Source organism: Chionomys nivalis, chromosome 14, assembly GCF_950005125.1.
Source record: "Chionomys nivalis chromosome 14, mChiNiv1.1, whole genome shotgun sequence".
Classification (NCBI taxonomy): domain Eukaryota; kingdom Metazoa; phylum Chordata; class Mammalia; order Rodentia; family Cricetidae; genus Chionomys; species Chionomys nivalis.
This window is the reverse complement of record NC_080099.1, coordinates 5,990,787-6,011,630: the sequence shown is the minus strand read 5'-3', so window position 1 is coordinate 6,011,630 and position 20,844 is coordinate 5,990,787. Positions and strand designations below refer to the sequence as shown.

The following is a 20,844-nucleotide window of genomic DNA, read 5'->3' as shown; positions in this document are numbered from 1 at the left end:
CTCCCACCTACCCATAGTCAGGCTGATGGAGTCAAAAGATCCACGTGACAGCACGGGACCTGTGTTCAAGTAAGCACAAAAGGTTCCAGAGTAGAAGAAAGGGGACGCTTCCTTGTTGGAGTCTTCCTGACAACAGGCATCCTGGTCCTGGACCAGCCAGCACCTGTGGTCTCAGCTCCATCTTCAGGCCCAGAACTCAGACATCCACCCCTGGTGCTACTGACCTCTTCATCAGGAACAGGTACCAGAGATCCAGGTAACCCATGGTGCATGGTGGGCAATGCCATTTAGACCTCAATTGGGAGCTGAGAGCTCCTACTCTCCAGGTTTCCAAAGCAGGGAAGTTCAGAAAACAGCGGTGCAGAGAGGAGCGTAGGGCGGTGACGAGCAAAGCCCCGCCCCGCCACTCGGAGGGTTGCCCTGCCCTTGGGTCCCCGCGTGTCCCCCGCCCTTCCAGTGGCGCGCGTTTACCTGCCAGCAGACGGAGTGAGGCGGGGCGGGAGCGGGGTGCGTGCCCGTCCCCAGAGCAGCCGCTGTCAGTCACCGCCGCTGAGCGCCAGCGAGGACGAGCCTCTGGCCCAGGCGGCCCGCGTCTCGCGACCCCGAAACGCAGGACCCGCGGCCCAGCGACCCCGAACGCAGCGGCGGGTTCCTCCTGCCGGGCTCCCTTGGCCTCCGAGCCGCAGCCAACACTGGTGAGTGATGATTATCAGGGACGAGCGGGGCGGCCCTGGAGCCTTTGTCTCGGCGCCCCTCAGAGCGGGAGACCCCAGCCCCAAGCCTGACTCCCAGAGAGGCGACGGAGAGGTCGCTTGGTACTGGCACCAGAGCTCTGGTCCCTCTCCCAGGCCAGGAGCGCCCGGGTCACACCTGACCAGAGAAGCAGGTGGCCCCGCAGGTGGCAGCTTGGCGACTTCTCGGACCGATACCACGGCGGCAGCCCCTATCTTTCTTGGAAAGTGGTGGACGCGGGTGTAGACTCAGGTCCACAGCGGTGGGGACTGGAGGCCTGACGGTTATCCCCGGGTAGTTTCCAGCCAAGCCTGGAGACCCCGGGGTCGCTGAAACTCGCGCGGCCTAGAAATGGTGGGGGGAGGAGTTTAGGGGTGGGAGGTGACCTCGGTCGAGAGAGACCGCCCCCAGCGTGAGAGAGGGGTCTTGAGCGGCTCCGAGGGCACAGCAGGGGTCCATCTAAGCCTGCAGCGCCTGCTAATCACACACCTGCTGCCCCTCCTAAGATCCCTGCCCTGCCCCTCCCCACAAGGAGAAGCAGTTTCTCTTTGAGCAGAGGGCGGCGACAGGCACTTGCCCAAGCTTCCGCCTTCTCGGGGCCTGTCTCTGGCTCCTAGGCCCTTTCGGTGGCGCACGCAGACCCCCACCCACCCTGCCCACCTGCGGCCACCTGCTGGCCTCTGTCCAGCTGGCTCGGTCTTCCCGCCATAACTTGAACTCTTGGTCCTGCTGAAGCGCTGGGTCCCAGTTTTCCCCCGGGGGCGGGGGGGGGGCAGTCCTCGTGTTCTGCTTCTGGTTTTTAGGGCAAGGGCGTAAGCCGCTTGGGATTTCGAGGTGCTCCTTTAGTCCCCTGATTTGGGAGGTGGAGCAAGGCTTGAAAAAGGTCTTGCGGTTCCCTGAGGAATCAGTTCGGACTCTTTGCTGCCTGCCAGCAGGATAGCTGCTGATCCACCCAGCACACAAGCGTGGATCTGTGCAGTTGGGGGGAGTCTTGGAGCTGGGGGTGAGAGTCTGTAGGGTAGGAGACATCAAACATCAGGCAGGCATCGCCTCTGCCTGCACTGGACACAGGACGCACAACTAGAATGACTTTTTTAGAGGAAGAAAACCTTAGGGAGGTCTTGTTAAGACTCGTGGCTTTGGAGGGTATGTCTAGGTAAGAGACCCATGACTCTCCCAAATAGAGCTTACTCCGCCGGCTCTTCTGGGATTGGTGTGGGCACCTGCTCTAGGGGATGGCATCCTGAGAAGAGATGATCCCAGTCCAGAGTGAGGGATAACCACCCCGCAGGTGCACAGCAGCCCAGCTTGTGTAAACATCCTCAGATTCTCAGTGGGATATACAGACACCCGAAAGAGAAAATACAGTTTAAAATAATCACGAATATGAGAGGCAACGCCTAAGGATGTAATTATTCTGAAATGCCTGCTTTTTATCAACTTGAGATTTAAAAAAAAACTAGTGTGTTCAAATCCGCTTTTAATGTCTGTCTAGATATGGAGTGTTGGTTCTTGGTGGAAGTGGTATGTGGTTAAAAAGAGATGTGTGAACACAGAAAAAGAACATAGCCCCATCTTTCAAGGATGTTCAGATTTAGCTTGGATTTTGGAGTGCCAAAGCTTTTTCTGTTTGATTCTAAGTTTCCTCTTTAGGGTCTTAATTTTTGTTTCTAATTTTTAGATTCTATTTACTTATTTATCTATGTGTATATGTGCATGAATACAGGTAGGGATCAGAGGATAAGTTGCACCTTCCACCGTGTAGGTTCCAGGGGCCAAACTCAGGTCTTTAGCCCCGGTGACCACGACAAGGGCTTTCACCCACTGAGTCATCTCACCAGCCCCTCTCCAGGTTCTCTTAAATGTCAGCGGCTGCCTGTGCCTCCCCAATAGCAGGTGGCATTGATTGACCATCCACCAAACACCAGGCTCCCTGCCAAAAACTGATAACCACTGTATTTCAGTCGTCACTGTCCGGGGAGAGCTTCATTTCCCATCATTACCCTGTTAGTTGCCTCTCAGGGCACAGAGAGGGGAAGTGAGATGCCTCTGCGAAATTACCACTTGGCCCCATTTGGTCCCTCGTCACCACTTAAAGGTGCCCCTCCTTTCTTCTTAAATGTCCACCATTAGAGGCTGGAGAGATGGTTCAGTGATTAAAGATACTCTACGGCCCTTGTAGGGCCCTAGTTCAGTTCCCAGCACCCACAGCTGTTGGCTCACAACTGCCTGTAACTCCAGCTCCTGGGAATCTGACACCATCTTCTGGCCTCTGAGGGCACCAGCACTTACAGCATACACATACCACACATAAATTTTAAGTCCACCACTGGTGAGTGATCGTGCCTATGAAAACATCCACTTTCCAGCCCCCAGGTGACCTGACCATAGAAACACCCATCTTAGTTGATGTCCCTGCCCTAGCCTCCTTTGCTGTCCACAGGAAGTCTTTAACTCTCTGTTAAACTCTCTGCTGGGTAGACTTCAGCCAAGAAACAATGTCAGCAGAAGATGCTTGTTAGCAATCTGATTTAACCAGTTTGGAGGAAGCTGCTCCAGCAGAGGTGGGAGCCTGATCCACTTAGAACAGGTTGGCAAGGAGGTAGCTGGACTCTTGGAGGCACCCTGGGCTGCTGAGCATGGGGGCCATCGTCTGTCATGGCTTCTGCTGACTCCTGAAAACAAGTAGCATATTCTGAAGCCAGCACGAGTCTCCATTCAGGAAGTTTAAAGATGGGGCCCCATGATTCTGAAAGTTCTTTAGAGAGAGAGAAACAGACAGACAGACAGACAGACAGACAGACAGACAGAAACTGGACGGCTGAGTTGTAGCTCAATTGGCAGAGTACTTACTTAGCACGCACAAGGCCCTGGGTTCAACATCCAGAACTCCAGCATCTCGTGAAATCTGGCAGCGTGGTACCTGCCTGCCACCCCCCTGCCCCCAATTGGAAGATGACAATGGCAGAAAGATGAAAAATTCAAGGTCAGCCTCTGCCATGGAGAGAGTTTCAGGCCATCAGAACTTGAGACATGAAACCCCGTCTCAAAACAAACAAAAAAGATGTGGGAAGAATGGAGTCAGCTCAGTCTCTGGGACATATGGAGTTAAAATGTGTGACTGAACTCTCTCTAAGTTCTAAGAGGTAAACCCAAAATGGATCAATAAGATAGGAAAAGAATTTCAACCTGCAGCTAATCAGTGAGAAAAAAAATAAAGTGATGATAAGATACGGTTTCACATTCCTTATACTAGTGAGAATTCTCAAACCCTGACTCTGCGTTGTACGAAGAGGTAGAGAAAGGAGAACTCACATTTTTGAGTGGGGGTGTTAGCAAGAAATAAACACTTTACCTGAAGAATATGTACAATCGATCCCTAACCTTATCCCCAAGCCCAACCCTAGCCCCCTAAGCACAACCCTAACCCAACCTTCGAGGGAACTTCTGGGATGATGAATATGACCACGGATGTTCATTGAAACAATCTGCTCAAATTTTCTGTTTGGGGATAATAGTAGTCTTGTTGCAATTACAAGATATCATGTAGAGAGTTGAGGGTGGGATACGTAGGTGTGATTACAGCACTCAGGAGGATGGTGAGTGTGTGCCACCCTGACTATATATACAGGGAGATTCTGTCAGGAAAAGTGGGAGGAGAAGAGAGGAAGGAAGGGAGGCGGGATGGAGGGAGGAAGGAAGACGGAAAAAGAAGGAAGGGAGGGAGGGAGGAAGGAAGAGAAAAAAAGAAAGAAGGAGGGAAGGGAGAGAGAGGAGAGGGAAGGAGGGGGGAGAAGAGAAGGGAGAGGAAGAAAAATAATAGCACAGAGCTCACGTGCACATGTGCCCTTCAGTTAGTCTCCCCAATAACATCCTTCAGACTACAGCACAGCACTGTAACCAGGAATTTAACCGTGATACCAACCATTAACAGTTTCCACGCCGACATCCCTGTGCCTGTCTCTGTGTTAATGCATCTGACTGTATCTGTAAGTTTGAGTGTGTCTCTGTGTGTCTTAATATCTGTGTGTGTGTTTGTGTGTGTAGATTTATGTGATGTCACCCTGTAGAATCACCTGACTGCTAACACAATCAAGGATGAGCCCCACTGCTGTCTCAGCATGCCTCATGCTACCCTTCACAGCTGTAGTCAACTTCCTTCATCCTCCTCCCCGCCACCAGCATCCTGTCCCTGGGTCTCTCTGGTGCTGTCATCTCTGTACAAATGCATCCACGCGCCCCCTCCTGTGCCGTGCATTTTTCCTCGGTTCACACGGTTGGTTGAGCGCATAGGCTACGGTTTATTCTGTGCTGTTGCTGTGCCCTGTGTGAAGTGGGAGCTCCACTGTTTGCTCTCCAAGCGTCCTGGAAAAGGTGCTTGGGCCCTTTCTAAATGGAGTTACTGCACACAAAGCTGCGATGAACGTCCACTATCACTTGTGTGGAGCTAGTTTTCGGATCTCTGGGATAAACACCTAAAAGTGCAGTTGCTGCAGGTTGTGGCGAACACCCATTCAATTTTATAAGGAATTGGTGTCTCATTTCCAGGGAGCAGCAACACGCTGCCTTCCCCCCGGCACTGCCTGAGGGACCCCAATGGCACACGCTTTCAGGATTGTCTCTAGTTTTGGTTTTGGTTTGCTGTTCTGACGTAGCATGGGGGACAGATCATGGTGGGTTTAACGGTGTGAAAGATTGCGTGTACACATTTGCCATCTGCAAGTCCTCCCCGGCAAAAAGGCTACCTGTTTCTTTCTTTCACTTTTGAATTGGGTCAGTAGTTTTTATTAAAACTTACTTTTGCTCATTCTTCTGGTCTCTAGAGCCCCCGTCTTCAGGCTCCTTCCCGACAGTTTAGCCTGTGTTTTCATCTGCTCTGTGAGAGTGTTCAGAGAAAAAAGTTGGTTTTAATTAATTATTTTGATGCATCTCAAGGTGTTCATTTCCCTCTAATGGATTGTGGATTTGGGGTTTTTGCTTATTTGTTTTGGGTCTATCTATCTATCTACCTATCTATCTATTTGGTTGGTTGTTTTGGGTTTTTTTGGGGGGGGTGACTTTTTTGTTGTTGTTTTGGGGTGGTTTGATTTTTGTTTGGTTTGGTGTAAAGTCTTAAGAATTCTTCATTCATCAGAATTGGAATACAGAGGCAGGTGGATCTCTGTGAGTTCAAGGCCAGCCTGGTCTACAGAGTGAATTCCAGGCTAGGAGAGCTACATAGTGAGACCCATCTCAAAAAACAAACAAAAAGAAAAAGGAAGAAAACTCAAGAATTCTTCATCTAAAGTCCTGAAAACTCCTTCTGCTGTTTTGTTTTTCGTCTTTGTTCCCACTTTTCCACACTTCAGCCTGTGATCCATTCTCAGTAACTTTTGTGTAAAGTATGAAATTTAGATTGGGGCTTTTTGTTAAAATACTTTTGGGGTTTGATAAAAGACTTTAGGAAATGCAGTTCATCGAATTGCTTTTGCCACTGTCAAAAATCATTTCCACGTGTTTTGTTTTTTTTTGTTTGTTTGTTCGTTATTGTTTTGATGGACTCTGCTCCACAGAGCAGTGTGGCTGCGCCTCCATTAGGACCAGGATGTCTCCATCACTGACTCAATGTGTGAGTTTGAGTCCCGCAGAGACAGCTCTTCCACTTCCTCCGCCTGTCTTCTTTCTTCTCCTTTTATTCCTCCTCTTTCTCCTTCTCTTCTTGCCCCACCACCTCCTTTTCCTCCTTTATAAAAAAACATGTTGATGGAGAGAGGACTGAAACACTGGCTCAGCAATTAAGAGTATTTGTTCCTTGTCTTGCAGAGGACCCAGGTTCAGTTCCCAGTACCCATGTGATGCTTCTGACCTCCGTGGGCAACACACACACAGTGCACATACAAACATACAGGCAAAACACTCATACATAAAATAATTTTTTTTTTAAAAAAAGTAAACTCATGTTGGATATTCCAGATTCTCAGGCTCTCCAAATAAATTTTAGAGTGTCTTCTTCACACACACAAAGCCCTGGTGGCATTTCACGAGCACACATCTGCACCGGTGGACAAGAGTGAATAGTTTCACTGTGTTGAGGGTTCCCACAGAAGATCATAGGTGGCCCCTGGTTTCACAGGCCATTTGCTTCTTCCATCAGGTTTTTCTTCACCAGTTTTTTTCTTCAGGACATTTGAATATTTATTTTTCCTTGTGTCACTTTTAAGTGTCAACATGTTTTGAACTTCAGTGTTTCTTTGATATCTAGAACTGTGAGTGATTTTCACGTGTTAAGTGTGTGTCCTGCCACTTGGCTGAATGTTCTTGGTAAGTAAAAGATGTATTTTGGTTCACTTTCTGCGGTTTTCATAGGTTTGTTGGGATATTCTACTAGATCATGATAACATCTACACATGTGGTATTTTGTTCTTTCTTTCCACTCTAAGTCATTTAGCCAGGCATGGTAACGATGGTCCTAATGCCAGCACTCAGGAGGTGAAATAGGTGAATCTCTCTGAATTATAGGCCAGCCTCTTCTACGTAAGTTCAAGGCTAGCCAGGGCTACCACATGAAACAAAATAAGCCAGGTGGTTGCATGCCTTTAATTCCAGCGCTCAGGAGGCAGAGGAAATGAACAGTGAGGACCCACACATCTAGCTCTGCTCGGCTCGTCTGAATACATTTGCACATGCACACAAACACACAAACACACAATCGTCCTCAGGACTCCTTGTGCACATCCCTATCAAGCTGAATTTTTGTAATAAGAACTCACGGAGTTGTTGATAAAGTTTTATGTTAACAGCATATTTACATTTTGGTCATTTATGTCTAATTCTCTATCCATTCTTAGTCGTATCTCCTTTCTACCCCTGCGTGGCTGTTTCTCATGGAGCGTCCTGTGGATACTCGCCTCCTTTGACTCTTCATACGCTAGAGGTCTAAGTAAACTTGCTAGCTAGAACTTATAAAGGTATGCTGTGGGTTTCTCCCGCACAACAGAGACACAGCTCCTTTATGGAAGTTCTGCTGTCTTCTCAGCACAAGACACTGTGCAGTGTATCTCAGGCTGCACCAAGAGAAACGAGATGGAGCCCTTGACTTCAAGTGACTGTGGTTTTCTTAGGGATTTTAGAAACTCCTCACTATGTTTCTAAAATTTGCTGAGCGCCCTGCAGTATGTTCAGTGTCTGAATGAGAAGGGCTGCTGCACATGGCAGAAGAGATGGCTGCCTGGCTTCTCAGGGGCCTGGAAATTCATAGCAGGCCTAGGCCACAGGTCTGGCTCTCAGCAGACAGTAACTGAGGATAAACTGTAGCATCCTCTGTCCCCCTCCATTTTCTTCCCAGTTCTGTTATCCTCCGCTCTCTTGTCCCCCCAGAGTCTCTGTGTGGACGTCCTCACGACTCCTGCTGGATTCCTAGCTCATCCCTGGTGGAGACGTGATGGCATCCTTTTCCCTGTTTCTAGGCTGCCCTAAAATGGCGGCTCTCAAGGCTGGGAGTGAAGCTCAGTCAGAGGGTGGTTATTTCACAAGGTTCTCTCCCTAGCACCGCATGTACTGTACACATTTGTACAGCAGCAGGGGGAGGCACGAGGATCAGAAGTTCAAGGTTATATTCTGCTACCTGGCGCTGTCAAGGCCAGCCTGTGATACATGAGACACTGTCCCTCAAAAGGCAGCGAGAACTGCGGCTGTCCACCACATACACACCTTGTTGTTATAAAGGACAAAGCGCTTCATCCTGTGCTTGCATTCTGGAATAGTCTGTATGTTTTAGTCACTGCGACAGCTATGCCAACAGAGTCCTACTGTCTGCTCCATAAGCAAGCAGGCTTTGCTACTACTGATCTAATCCTATAGTGGATGGCCAGGAAAAGCCTGCCCTGTGCAGAAACCAGGCATCTAAACCTCCTTTCTGCCTCTAGAAGCCAGATGAAGCCTTAAGACATGGTTTATTATAATGTTGCCTTAAAAGACCAGACAAATTAAATCAATAATTAAGGAAGCCAATAACATAGGGAAAGAAATAAAAAATGATTCTCACGTATTTTAGGAGTTAGACTTCCTTTTTGTTGTTATCTTGGGTTTTTGTGGTGGTGATGGTGGTCGTGTGTGTGTGTGTGTGTGTGTGTGTGTGTGTGTGTGTGTGTGATGACTGACTCTCATGTAGCCTAGGCTGGCCTCAAACACACTATGAAGACAAGGATGACCTTGACCTCCTGATTCTCCTAACTCCAACTCTCAAACGCTGGTATTACACGCTTGTGCTACCACTAGGCTTCTCTTGTGTGCACATTTACATGTGTGTGTGTGCATGTGCGTGCACACACATGTGTGTATGTTGTGGTGAATAGGGACAGCGTGTATGTGTGTTGGATAGAGACAGAATGTAGGGTGTGCATGGGTGTGGGAGGGGAAAAGTTGGGGATGTGCATATATGCATGCATTGGTGAGGTAAGTAGTGTGGATGAGTGTGGGGGAAGGTATGTGCATGTATGTTGGGGGATGAATGGAGTGTATGTTTTCAGAAGCAGGCGATATGTGTTGGCTGGTTTTATTCCGATTCCTTCAGATGTCTGGTGACGTAATAGCCTTGGAGTATTCTGAAGTGTGATGTGAACCATAGCCAAAGTTGTTGCCCTAGAAACAGCAAGATTACACACCCTATTCAGAAGCAGGCATGGTGCATATGCTGTGCCATATGTCACTGTACATTGTTTGATAAGGGGAGATGATAGTCTTAATCATATTATCGTCTTCATGTGTCCAGACCTATTGCTGCGGAGAGAAAGACTCAAAGCAGATGCTATAAGCCAGCCCTTTTTGCTTACAGACTGCATGCTGGGAATCGTTATAGAAGGGGAGGTAGAACACAGAAGTGCAGAGATCAGTAAAGGGCCTGATAGCAAATAACTGAATTAGATAGAAAGATAGATGATAGGTAGATACAAGTAGACAGGCAGACAGACAGGTAGATAGATGATGGATACATAGATGGAGAAGGATGGATAGATAGTAAAAGGATTCGTAGGAAGGTAGGTAGAAAGAAAAGAAGAGGAAAAGAAAGAAGATAGAAAAGATTGACTGATGACAAGGAGATGGATAATACATACATACATACATACATACATACATACATACATACTACATACCTTGGTACCTCACTGAGCCCCAGTCTCCAGGACTTCATTGGGTCCTCCCCACACAGGTAGAGTTTGCAAGACTTAACCTGCTTTTCTACATTCAGGGGTTTACATCTGATCTCTTTCTATTGAACTAAATTAAGTATTGGTTGTCTCAATGTGGGGGGGGACCCTGAAGCATGAAGATCTGCCCCCCAAGCCCCAGCATCTGCCCAGCCTTCTCTGGGGAGTAGTCACTGCCTCTGGAGTCGTCCTCACACTGCCACTGCGAGGCGTTCAGTGCAAGGCACACCATTTCCTAACACAGAGCTCCTGTCCTCACGTGGGGTTGCATCCAAATAAATCGAGCAAAGACTTAAAATCCCCAAAGCTGTAGCTCATGTAGCATACAGGGCCTTCAGAGCAGCAAGGTCTGGCCTCTGAGCCTCTGATGAGGTGGTGGAGAGTTGCTAGAACTCACTGACATTCTGCTGAGAGTGAAACACAGAACAGTCGTGCAGTGAGTTCCCGCCCTTCTATAGTCAAACTGTACCCTGAACCATCAGGAGGGATAGCCGCCTGCCCAAGGCAGATCCAGGGACAGAATGGCGGGAGAATGCACCTCAGACCAGCAGTGCCGGTAGGCTTCGTGGAAGAGAGAGAAACAGCACCCAGCTGAGGCCTCTGCACTGTGGCAGCTGCAGGCTGCACCTTGCCCCACATCACAGCCTGCGCCCTTGTGAAAGTGATCACATGTCACTGGTCACAGCTGCACGAGATGCCCTGCAGACTGACCCAGTTTTGAGTGGTTCTGCTTTAACAAAGTCTGCCTGGAGACTCAAGGTTGTGTGTTCCCTATACAAGGAGTGGAAAAGGGATTCATTCATAGACTCATCCTTCCCCCCACAACTGTGGGTGAATTAACATGTGTTGCCTGGGACACCGGGACTGTGACTTTGCAGAGTCAGGCAGGTTAAATTACAAGTGATCTCTTTTGGAAGGCACAGTTGCATCTGTGGAGATGCGGGATCTCCTTGTAGCCCTGTATGAAAGGTCTAAGCCTGATTCTGACAGTGACCACCAGTTAGCACATCTGAGATGTCAGCCTCCTGCTTCTTCCTGTCTTCCTCCTCTCCCTCCTCCTCCTCTGCCTCAGTGGGTTCTGGCATTTAAGATTGTCAGCCCAATGTCTGGAGGGAAGGCAGGTTTGTCTGCCTTGAAGATACCTGGAGCATATCTCCTTCGTACTGGTACCTCCGTGACAAGTCTTGTTTCCTGAGGGGTCTCTCCTAAGAACAGGGTATGTGCTGGGGTGCACCTGCTTAAAAAAGAGTCCCTGCAACAGATGGATCTCCAACCCTCAGCTCTTGCTCTCTCTCCTGCTGTGTAAGGTTGCCCCTGGAGTCCCTGGTCCTTATGGCACTTGCCTCTGGTCCTCACAGTACCAAGACCCTAGTTCTCACAGTACCCAGACCCTAGTTCTCACAGTACCCAGACCCTAGTCCTCACAGTACCCAGACCCTAGTCCTCACAGTACCAAACTCCTGGTTCTCTAGTATGCAGACTCTGGTCTTCACACCCAACCCCTCTTACCTACACATTGTTTAGGTCTAATGCCATGCCACAACTCAAGGAATTGTCTAAGACCCGTGAAACATGTAGTCTCTCTCTCTCTCTCTCTCTCTCTCTCTCTCTCTCTCTCTCTCTCTCTCTCTCTGTGTGTGTGTGTGTGTGTGTGTGTGTGTATGTGTGTCCATTTTCCTGGTCTGGGATAGGAGAAAATGTCTTTAGAATTTCCCTTGCCCTTCTTCTCCTTCCCTGCACTGAGCCCCTACTATGGACGACTATCACTGTCCTAAGTACTGAGGAAACCTCAGAGAATAAATCTAGAACCCACCTTGTCCTCCCAATGAAGTGAGCAGGGGCAAAGGCCCTGGGTGTTGTCAGAGTGGGTGGCACCCAGGCTCTGACTGAGAGACTCCTGAGGCTAAGTGTTTGCAAGGGTCTGTGGTGGCAGATCCTGGCCGGGAGCACTCACTGGAGCACTCAAGGTTAAGTGGAGCAAGCATAACATTGCTTCCTAGGTTCCCCGGGTCTTCTCTGCTCTCCATTCTGACATGCCATTGCTCAGGGCAACCTGGCAAGGGAGCAGGCAGGCCTCATAGTGACGGGCAGGGAAGCAAGCACACTTTGTTCTCTCTTCTAGTGTTCTGTATTATGCATGTATGAGTGTGTGTGTAAGAGAGTGTGTATGTGTGTGTGTATATGTGTGTTAATATGTATATGTGTGTATATATATGTGTGTGTATGTGTATATATGTACATGTATATATATGTGTGTGTATGTGTATATGTGTGTGAGTATGTATGTGTGTGAGTGTGTGTATGTGTGTATATGTGTGTATGTGTGTGTGTGTGAGTGTGAGCATGTATGTGTTAGGCCTCCCCTCCCCTCTCTCCTCCCTCTGCTGTCTCTATCACTGATCACTGGGTGGACACTATGACATTGAGTGTTGCTGTCTCTCACCTTGTACTTGGCCTCCAGCCTCATGAATCTGGTGCTAGCAGCTGACACCATGCAGACAGCTTTGCTGACACCTCCTCAGGAAATGCTATGTTTCTAAAGATACCCCATCCATGAGCGATCTCAGCAAGTTCGCACCTATCCCTATGGAAATCACAGCACTGTGTAGGCACTGGGAGCTGAGCCTCCCTAGCCCATTCCCCATGTTCTGAGAATAAAATTGGACCACACTCAGAGAGACCAGGAGCTTACCAGAGACAAGCACAGGAAGAATTCAGGCCTTTATTTCTAGAACATTTTCTCCTGCTCTGTCACATACCCCTTTAAGTAGATTCTGTTGTCTTTAGAACATGCGTGCATGTACACACACACACACACACGACTGGTATCAAAAAGCATGTACAGGCTTTGTAGTTTGGAGAGAGACATAATCACCGTCTATGAAAGCCACAGGACTGACAATTCTTCACCCTGCCGCGATGCTTGCATTTTTCAGGCCGTTTCCGTTGCTATGAAAGGCATTTCTTCTTCCTCTTGATTTCATTAGGGCGTTAAGATCATAAAACTTCAGTCTCCTGACATTCAGCACAGCCTTCTAAAATATCCTCACTTTGGGGCCCAAAGACATTATTTAAACCTCACACAGAGAAAGCACTCAAGAAGCTCAGATCCATGGCACCAGGCACACACATGGTACACAAACATTCGTGTAAGCAAACGCTCGTACACATAAAATCCATTTTCAGAAAACAAAATGTCTCCCTTTTTGTTGACATCTTGTGGTGATTTTTCGCGGAAAGGAAAGCGTGCTGTGAGCTGGTGTGAAGGGCAGGAGACGCAGCCCCTCGGTTCACCAAGCTCCTTTCCTTAGTCTAGGACTCCAATCCACTGTCTTTGTATTTGTAAGGCAAGTCATCTGGTCTGACTGTGAACTCAAACAAAACCTCCAAAGGCAGCAGACTGCACAGCAGTCAGAAGTGGTGCCCCCCAACTGGGCTGCACAATACGCAACACTTCTGCCCAGCTCTGCCTGAGACCGATATGTGGACTTCTGCCACTCGGTGCCACTAAACTTCACGCATTTCCATGCCTAAAGAGAAGGTTGCATAAGAAAGCGCCTTTCTGGGAGTTCAGCCAGCCCAGCGCACGGTAAGTGAGGTCAAGCTGAGGTCCACCCAGAGTTCTCTGACTCATATCTTACTGCCTTTTCCTTTCCTTTAAATGCCACTGACACTTGCTGCATTCTTTTGTCTACGTATGTATGTCTGTATGTATATATGTATACATGCATGCATATGCGTGTTTGTGTGTCCATGTGTGGAGACCAGAGCCCATCAGTGAGTGCCTTCCTCAATCTCTGTTCACCACAGGTTTGGAGCATGAAGCTCACTGATTGAGCTAGACCAGTGAGCACTCCCATCTTTGCCTTCCCAGTACTGGGACTGTAGGTACGCAGCACCACACCCCATCTTCTAAGTGGGTTCTGGGGCTGCAAACTCAGAGTCTCATGCGCACGTGGTCAGCTCTTTACCCTCTGAGCTGTCTCACCTGCAATATCTTTATCATTCCATCACGTCTTAGGAAGACTAGCTCACAAGTCAGTTGCAAGCCTTCTTGACTGACTCTTTGGAAACAGGCCAAGCCATTTCTTCTCCAAGGTCACAGTGGGGTTTGATGACTTTTTATAGCATTCTTTCCCTTGATTATGATCTGGAGGTTCAGGAAACTTCCAGAGAATTCTGGAGGGGAGTCACTCAGTAAAATGCTACATGCACTTGTGAAGACATGGCACCCATTAGGAGAGGGGCTCCGGGCCAGGTCTCCCAGGAGACTCTGGTGACGTCACAGAGTGGCATTCCTTCCTCTGATTAGAATCAGGAGATTTAAATCAACAGCCCTGGGATGCAGTTGTCTGGATTCAGAAAAGGCAAGTTTGGATTCATCATGGCTCGCACTATAGCTCTCCTGAGGTTTCCTCAAAACTGTGACCAGTGCGTGGGCCCCCCATTTGGCTCCCTCTCACAAAGCATCCTAGGGCCTTGGTGCTAATGTTGAGGAGGGTAGATTAGAGCAGAGCTGAGACCACAGACAAACACAGCTCTATTGGGTGTTATTGGTTCACCATGCCCAGGGTGTGTGTGGCCCCTGTAATTACCCTGCTGTGCCCTGCTGTGCCCAAGTCATGTTGAACCTGTGCCTGTAGTCACAGCAATGGTGTGACTACCCACCATTTGGGAAGAGAGATGCCCGAAGGTAAAGTTGGGGCTGGCATGGAGGAGAGAGCCCCAGCTAGGGCCCTACATCCCTGTGCCTGCAAACATTACCAGAACTCCACAGCACCACCAAGAAGTAGAGTGTGCCATCTGGGTCTTTACAGATAAGGAGAAATCGGTGCCAAGTCTCCAGAGTAAGCCAGGGAAGGTGAGACCAGAGGGTGCTGCCCTGGCATGTCTGTTCCTAGAGCCTCGGGTGCTTCCTCTCCAGCCCCTTCCCAACCTGGGTGGGGCAACTGTGTGGCGCATGCCTGGGATGCAAAGCATACCTGTCACCCAGCCTCACGGAAGCTGGCAGGGTGGGACAGCTCCTCCTTATGACCGACTCAGACAAACATGACTTAGGAGCCACCAGCAGTGGCATGGGTCAAAGAGGAAGGGAGCATAACAGACACCCAGTGAGTCGCCCTTCCCTGCTCAGATGAGCAGGCCCCCAGGGGTGTGCTGCCCAAGCTTGTCTGGTCTCACAGACCTAGCAGCTTCCTGGTGACCCTGTTATTTTCTCCTGGAGAGCTCCATATCTTCCCATTAAAGCGGCCAGAGCCAAGCATCCTTTCTAACCACACATTTGTGGATATATAGTTACAGAAATCTCAAGTTGGAGTCTGTAGGGGTGGCTCAGGAAGTGAAGGGCTTGCCATGCAGTCGTGAAGACCAGAATTCCATCTCTAGAACTCACAGGTATGATCCCAGTGCTGAGGAGGTAGAAACAGGCAGATCCCTGGGGCTCATTGAAGCGTCAGACTAGCCTGCAGTGAGCTGCAGGTCCTAGTAAGAGACCCACTCTCCAAAATCAAGTGCATAGTGCCTGAGGAATGATGTCTGAAGTCGACCTCTGACCTGCACACACAGATATGAACATGCACCCACACTTGCACATTTGCGTGCACCTGGCCCTCGAGCTGACCCAGCCTGAGCAGAGAGCTGCTCTTGGTCTCTAATGAGCTGCTGCACTGCAGAGGATGTCCTGAGAGCAAGCCTGCAGCCTCAGGACCAGAAGCCTGCTGCCTCACTCTGGCCATGGTTCCAATGCTCTTAAGTGGTCAACTCAAGGAATGAAATGAAAACACATTTCCAACAGTTTCTACTGGCCTGCAGCTCTGGAACCTTCCTCTAAAATGAACTTCTGTGACCTTCAGATAGTGTTCTGTGCTGTAGATGTACTTAAACCTAACAGGTCTCAAAGACAGGCTAGCCATGAGCAGATGGAGTTGTTCATACCCTGACACTCCAAAGCAGAAATCCCTGCTAGAACCTGGAAGAGAAGCCATCACTGAGACAGAACTCTCAGGTGGGAGGATATGGGCCAAGGATATGAGGGAACCACATAGGAAACACCTTGGATCCATGTGCATGCAGACAGACAGACAGACAGACAGACAGACAGACAGACAGACAGACTAGGCCTGCCCCTGTACAGGATGATGAAGAGCTGGAACCAGCCAGAGAGGCAGGCATAGGACCTGGCCCATCTGCTGCTACTCAATAGGGAGCAATCTCCAGTCCAAACAGACAGAGATAGAATCAGTAAAGAGGAAGATGTAGGGAGAAAAGAGCCAGCTGTTCCTAATGATGTAGAATCAGCTCCCTCTCTAGGGAGCCTAACAAAGGGAAGGGCTGGGACAGGAACACGGGACCACTTAGCCCTTAATGGATGCCATTTTCTGACCCTCACACAGCCTAAGGTGCGGTGTGTGTACAGGACTGGATGGGGGAGGCTCTTAGGCAAATAGCCAGCTGTCACTTCCCTGGTTAAAGTAAGTTTACCTTTTGAAGTTCCCCTCCTGCAGCTGTGAGTTAATCCATTTTTGGTCATGAGTGTGTGTCTGTGTATGTATGGGCATAGTATATGTGTGACTGTATGTGTGTATGAGTGTATTTCCTTTTGTATGTGTATATATGAGTGTATATTTGTGTGTATATCTGTGTATATGTAGGAATGTATATCTATGTATATGTGTGTCTGAGTGTGACCGTATGTCTGTGTTTGTGTATATCTCTGTGTGCACGCTTGCACACAGTGGTGTTTAGATGTCGTCTTGGTGATGCTGTTAGCTATTTACCATGTTCCACGCACAGAGTGTTACAAGAATGTTGATGATAGAGCAATGATTTCATAAGTGCTGATAAAGAAGAAAGTGAGGAAGAGGAAGGGATGAGACACAGAGAAGGAAAGAGATAAAGACAGAGCAAGCAGACTCAGAAATGACAGGGACACTGAGGAACAAGCCCGTCACTCAGCATCTGTTCCCTCTGAGGTCGCCCATGTGGGCACCCTGCTCTGTTAGGTTTCTACCATTTTTCTTTACAAGTCAAGGACACTGAGCCACTTGCTCCCCCCGGGTAGCTATCCATCTCCACATTCTGGGTGGGGCTTACTTTATCTGCAGGAGGGCAGGCGCACTATGGGAGATATCAGCAGAGAAGCTGCCCCATTAGTCCAGACACAATGTCTGGTCTATACTTGGGTTGCTGTGTTGGCAGACAATTACAGGTTCTTTGTCTCAAATAATAAGTAAAGGGTATGAACCGGGAGAAGGTCCTTTCCGTGCATGCATAGCAAGAGCTAATATAGTTATTATTCATGTATTTATTGTGTGTGTGTGAGTTGTGTGTGCATGCATGCACACAGGTGGAAATCAGAGGGCAGCTATCCGGAACTGGTTCTCTTCCTCTACAATGTGGCTCCCAGGGATGGAACTCAGATCCCCCAGCTCAGTGGCCAGTGCCTTTTACCCACTAAGCTGTCTCCCTGGCTCCAGGATCTGTTCTTTCAAAACATCCATAAAAGCAACTTTCTTGGGAAACCCAAGAGTGCTCTCTTCTGCATGACAGATGGGGAAACTCCTTTCTGTAGAGACAGACTGATGGTATCTTAGGCCAGAGGTCTCCATTCCAAATTCTCAGCTTGGCCGCAGCAGTGAGAAAGTGTGGAAGCGAAACAAAGACTTGAGCCAGGAAGATTCAGAAATTTCAGCCGCATGAGTCACGGCTCGTTGACCCTTTATCTACAGGAAGAAAGACAGGTGCTCAGGGAATTTAGCATAAGCAAAATGAAACGATGTGATGGATTCGACCTGCTAAGCCTCAGACTGGCTGTCCAGCTTCAGTTACACACCTTCTTGGCCTGCCATCGGCAGAGATATGCAAACCTCTCAAAAGCCTGATGTAACTAGAGAGATGACCGCACTCTTCCTTTCCTACATGTGACTTCCTCGGCCCTGGGAACAGAGCTGGCAGGACCAGTTCCGCAAGATTTCCCAATTCCAAAGGTTTACAGCAATATGAAGGATGAAGCAAATTGTGGCAAAAATAATCCCAATAGCTCCATGGAAACACCTATTTTAGGGCTGCTTTCTTGAACATGAATTCAGAAAGAAAAAAAGAGAAACACATTGTGCAATCAACAGCATGTGATTTTTTTAAAAAGTGCTAAAAACACTTGGAATCTGTGAAATAATACAGCAATGTGCAGGACATCTGTGCATCTCTTGCCGCGTGTGTGAGTATGCACTACAGAATATTAACAAACCTTGCCATGCAATGGACAGTGTACAATACACACAAGTAGCTCCTGGCCATTGCATATTTGCTCTTTGGACAGCAGGAATGACCACTTCTTACATTAGAGCAGCTTTTGGGAGGAGGGACAAGATGGTGTAGAGGACCAGTCTGCTGACTACCTGTCTAGAACTGATTTCAATGAGGTCGTCTCTTATAATGAATCTGTTTACTGAGATTTTCATAGAGTCCCCTTTGCCAGTTACTACTGTGTTAATCCCACAGCTGTGAGGAGAAAGACCAACCCAAATCATGACCAAATTAATTAAGACAAGCAATTAATTAAAGCAAATCTTTTCTTTCATGTACAAGCTGTCTCTCCCTAAAGGCAGGGTTCAAGAGATCAGCATTAGACATGGGTAAGAAACGGGATTTTATAGTTCAGGGGTAGGGGGTTTCCAAACAGGGGATAGCAAATGCCTGAAATGAAGACATGGTTGCAAGGTGGTCATAACAAGGTAGTTATGACAAGGAGGTCATAATAAGATGTCGTAATAATCTTTGGAAACAAAGTCATGGTCGCCGTTTCCTGGGACAGTGCAGAATAATTTGTAGTTAAAGTTACAGGTGGGGCATAGCCCAATCCTTGAGAAATAGATTTAATCCTAAACAGGAATGAACCTAGTTTGTCTTTACTATAAGATGGCTTCTAAGTCTAAGATGGAAGCAGAATGGTTGATCAACTGCATTCAGAGTCATTTCAGAAACAGATCTACTCACATTTTTATAAGACCCTAAGGTCTCTCGGACATTAGACTGTTGTTCGCCCCCCTCTCTTTCCTCAGCTCCCCCATTCATGGCACCCAGCGCACTGCCCCCTGCTCTTCCCTTCACTGTAGCAGTGGGGTCTGCTTCCTCCCTAATTATATTATGTAATGTCAGGGCTTCTCATTGCACCAGAATTTCTGCCCTTCGCCCTTCCCTTGGCCATGGCAGTTCAAGTGGAGGTACTTGAGGCTGAAAAGCCATGTCTCAGCCCCAGCAATATGCTAAATGCAGAAAGGAGATACTCACCCTTCAGCTGGGCACCATTCTACCCAGGAGACTAGGCCTGAGCACAGGAGACAGACATGAGCATTCTACCCCTCATACACCCTTACCCTAACTCCAGCCTGATCACCCCTACAGCTCCCAGGTTTTTCAGGAAGGAAGCTTGGATCACTTTAATGGCATAGGAGTCTGAGGCTCAAAAGAGTGGCGCCACATCCAAGGATACCCACCTGAAGGCTCAATCAAGATGGGGTCTCTCTTTCCTGTCTGTCCTTTAGAAAGCCTTGCAAAATACAGCTGGGGAAATACTGAGGAATCAGGCACCCGAGTCATTAATGCCTCCTACAGACTGGCCAGTGACTCCCCTCCTGCTTGTTCCTCCAGAGAGAGTTCAGATGTGTAGCTGTTTGGGGAGCAAAGAGACAGTCCAGTTGAGACTGGACTGTCTCCTACCACACTGGGGAGACTTGTTCCCAAAGGTTTGTTTCAGATTCCCCTTGGCACAGGAGACAATCTTAGTATAAACACCACCCAAGACCACCCAAAGTCCTGAGGCTGAAAAGCTGAGTGGGGTAGAATGTCCCAGTCTCCATGGCATCTGGACATCCCATTTATCCCTGTCCTCTGTGTAGAATGAATGTCCTTAGTTATCCAAGGGCAGTCTGAGCATCCACCAGGCTTCCTGAAGAGTCTACGCTTTCCCCACGGTTTTCTCTTACTCCAGTAATTACATTCACTGCAAAACTGAGCCTCACAGAAGGCTGGCTGCAGACACAGTCAGCTCTTCCCAGCAGCCCTGTGGCAGCAGCTGTTCAAATTCACAGCGAGGAGCCTGCTGCAGGCTTTAGTAGCTAAGCAGGGCCTAAAGGCAGTCAAGGGACTTAGGCTGCCTGTCATCCAGACAAGAAAACAAAGGGCCTGCAGGCTTCTTTGTTATCACACATGCCCGCCTCAGGAGGCTATCAGACACCTGCGGTCACTTTATGTCACTTGTCTCCGCCTACCATTTCATATGTTATGCATGGAAGGCTAGTCTAATCTAACCTGTTTATTTATTACTGTTGTTGTTTGAAAGATAAGCTCTTACAACACAACCCTGGCTGTCCTGGAACTTACCAGGTAGCCTAGGCTAACCTCGGGCTCTTAGAAGCCTCCCTCAGTCTCCGGAGTATGTTTGTTACTGCTCCTAGCTATAATTAAGTTTATTGAAAAGCCTGTTTTGTGATTTTGTTATTTCGGTAGCATTTGTGTCTGGCAGAATAGGATCATGGCATATTGGTCCCATCATCATCCCAGGTATCAGCTGGAGTCTCACAATGATGGAGCCTTAGCTTGGTGGGACAACAGCTTAGCTTAAAGGGCCTGTGCCAAAGTGGTTCTCCTTTGTCCAGAATACGCAGGTGGCCACACAGTTCCACTTTGGGACAAATCTTGGAGGTTTGCCTTTGGAAGAAGGAAGCATCTTAATTAGGTTTAGCTGACCCCAGTTGGGGTGGGGGAAAGTGACAGGATGAGAAAATGAGGATAACTGATGGACAGAGACCAGGAGTGAGGACCCCGGGTGGTTTAAGATGAGGCCAGCTGGGGTGGTTGTGTCATGTGGCTTAGGCAGACAGCCCCGTAAGCTTTTCTGTGCCTGGGTCTGTTCAGGAGAGCCTGGCAA

The 20,844-nt window shown here is 48.5% G+C and overlaps 1 protein-coding gene across 5 annotated transcripts in view; it reads left to right on the top strand.

Moving 5' to 3' along the window:
* Positions 1–474: 474 nt before the first annotated feature.
* Mbp (myelin basic protein) overlaps positions 475–20,844 on the top strand; it is a 105,838-nt gene continuing 85,468 nt past the window's right edge. Inside the window, exon 1 of one of the 5 annotated variants that reach the window (XM_057788558.1) lies at positions 475–695. The gene's annotated coding sequence lies outside the window, so the exon portion shown is untranslated. The remainder of the gene's footprint in view (positions 696–20,844) is intronic. The other 4 variants (XM_057788557.1, XM_057788561.1, XM_057788560.1 and 1 more) reach the window with 4 other exon arrangements.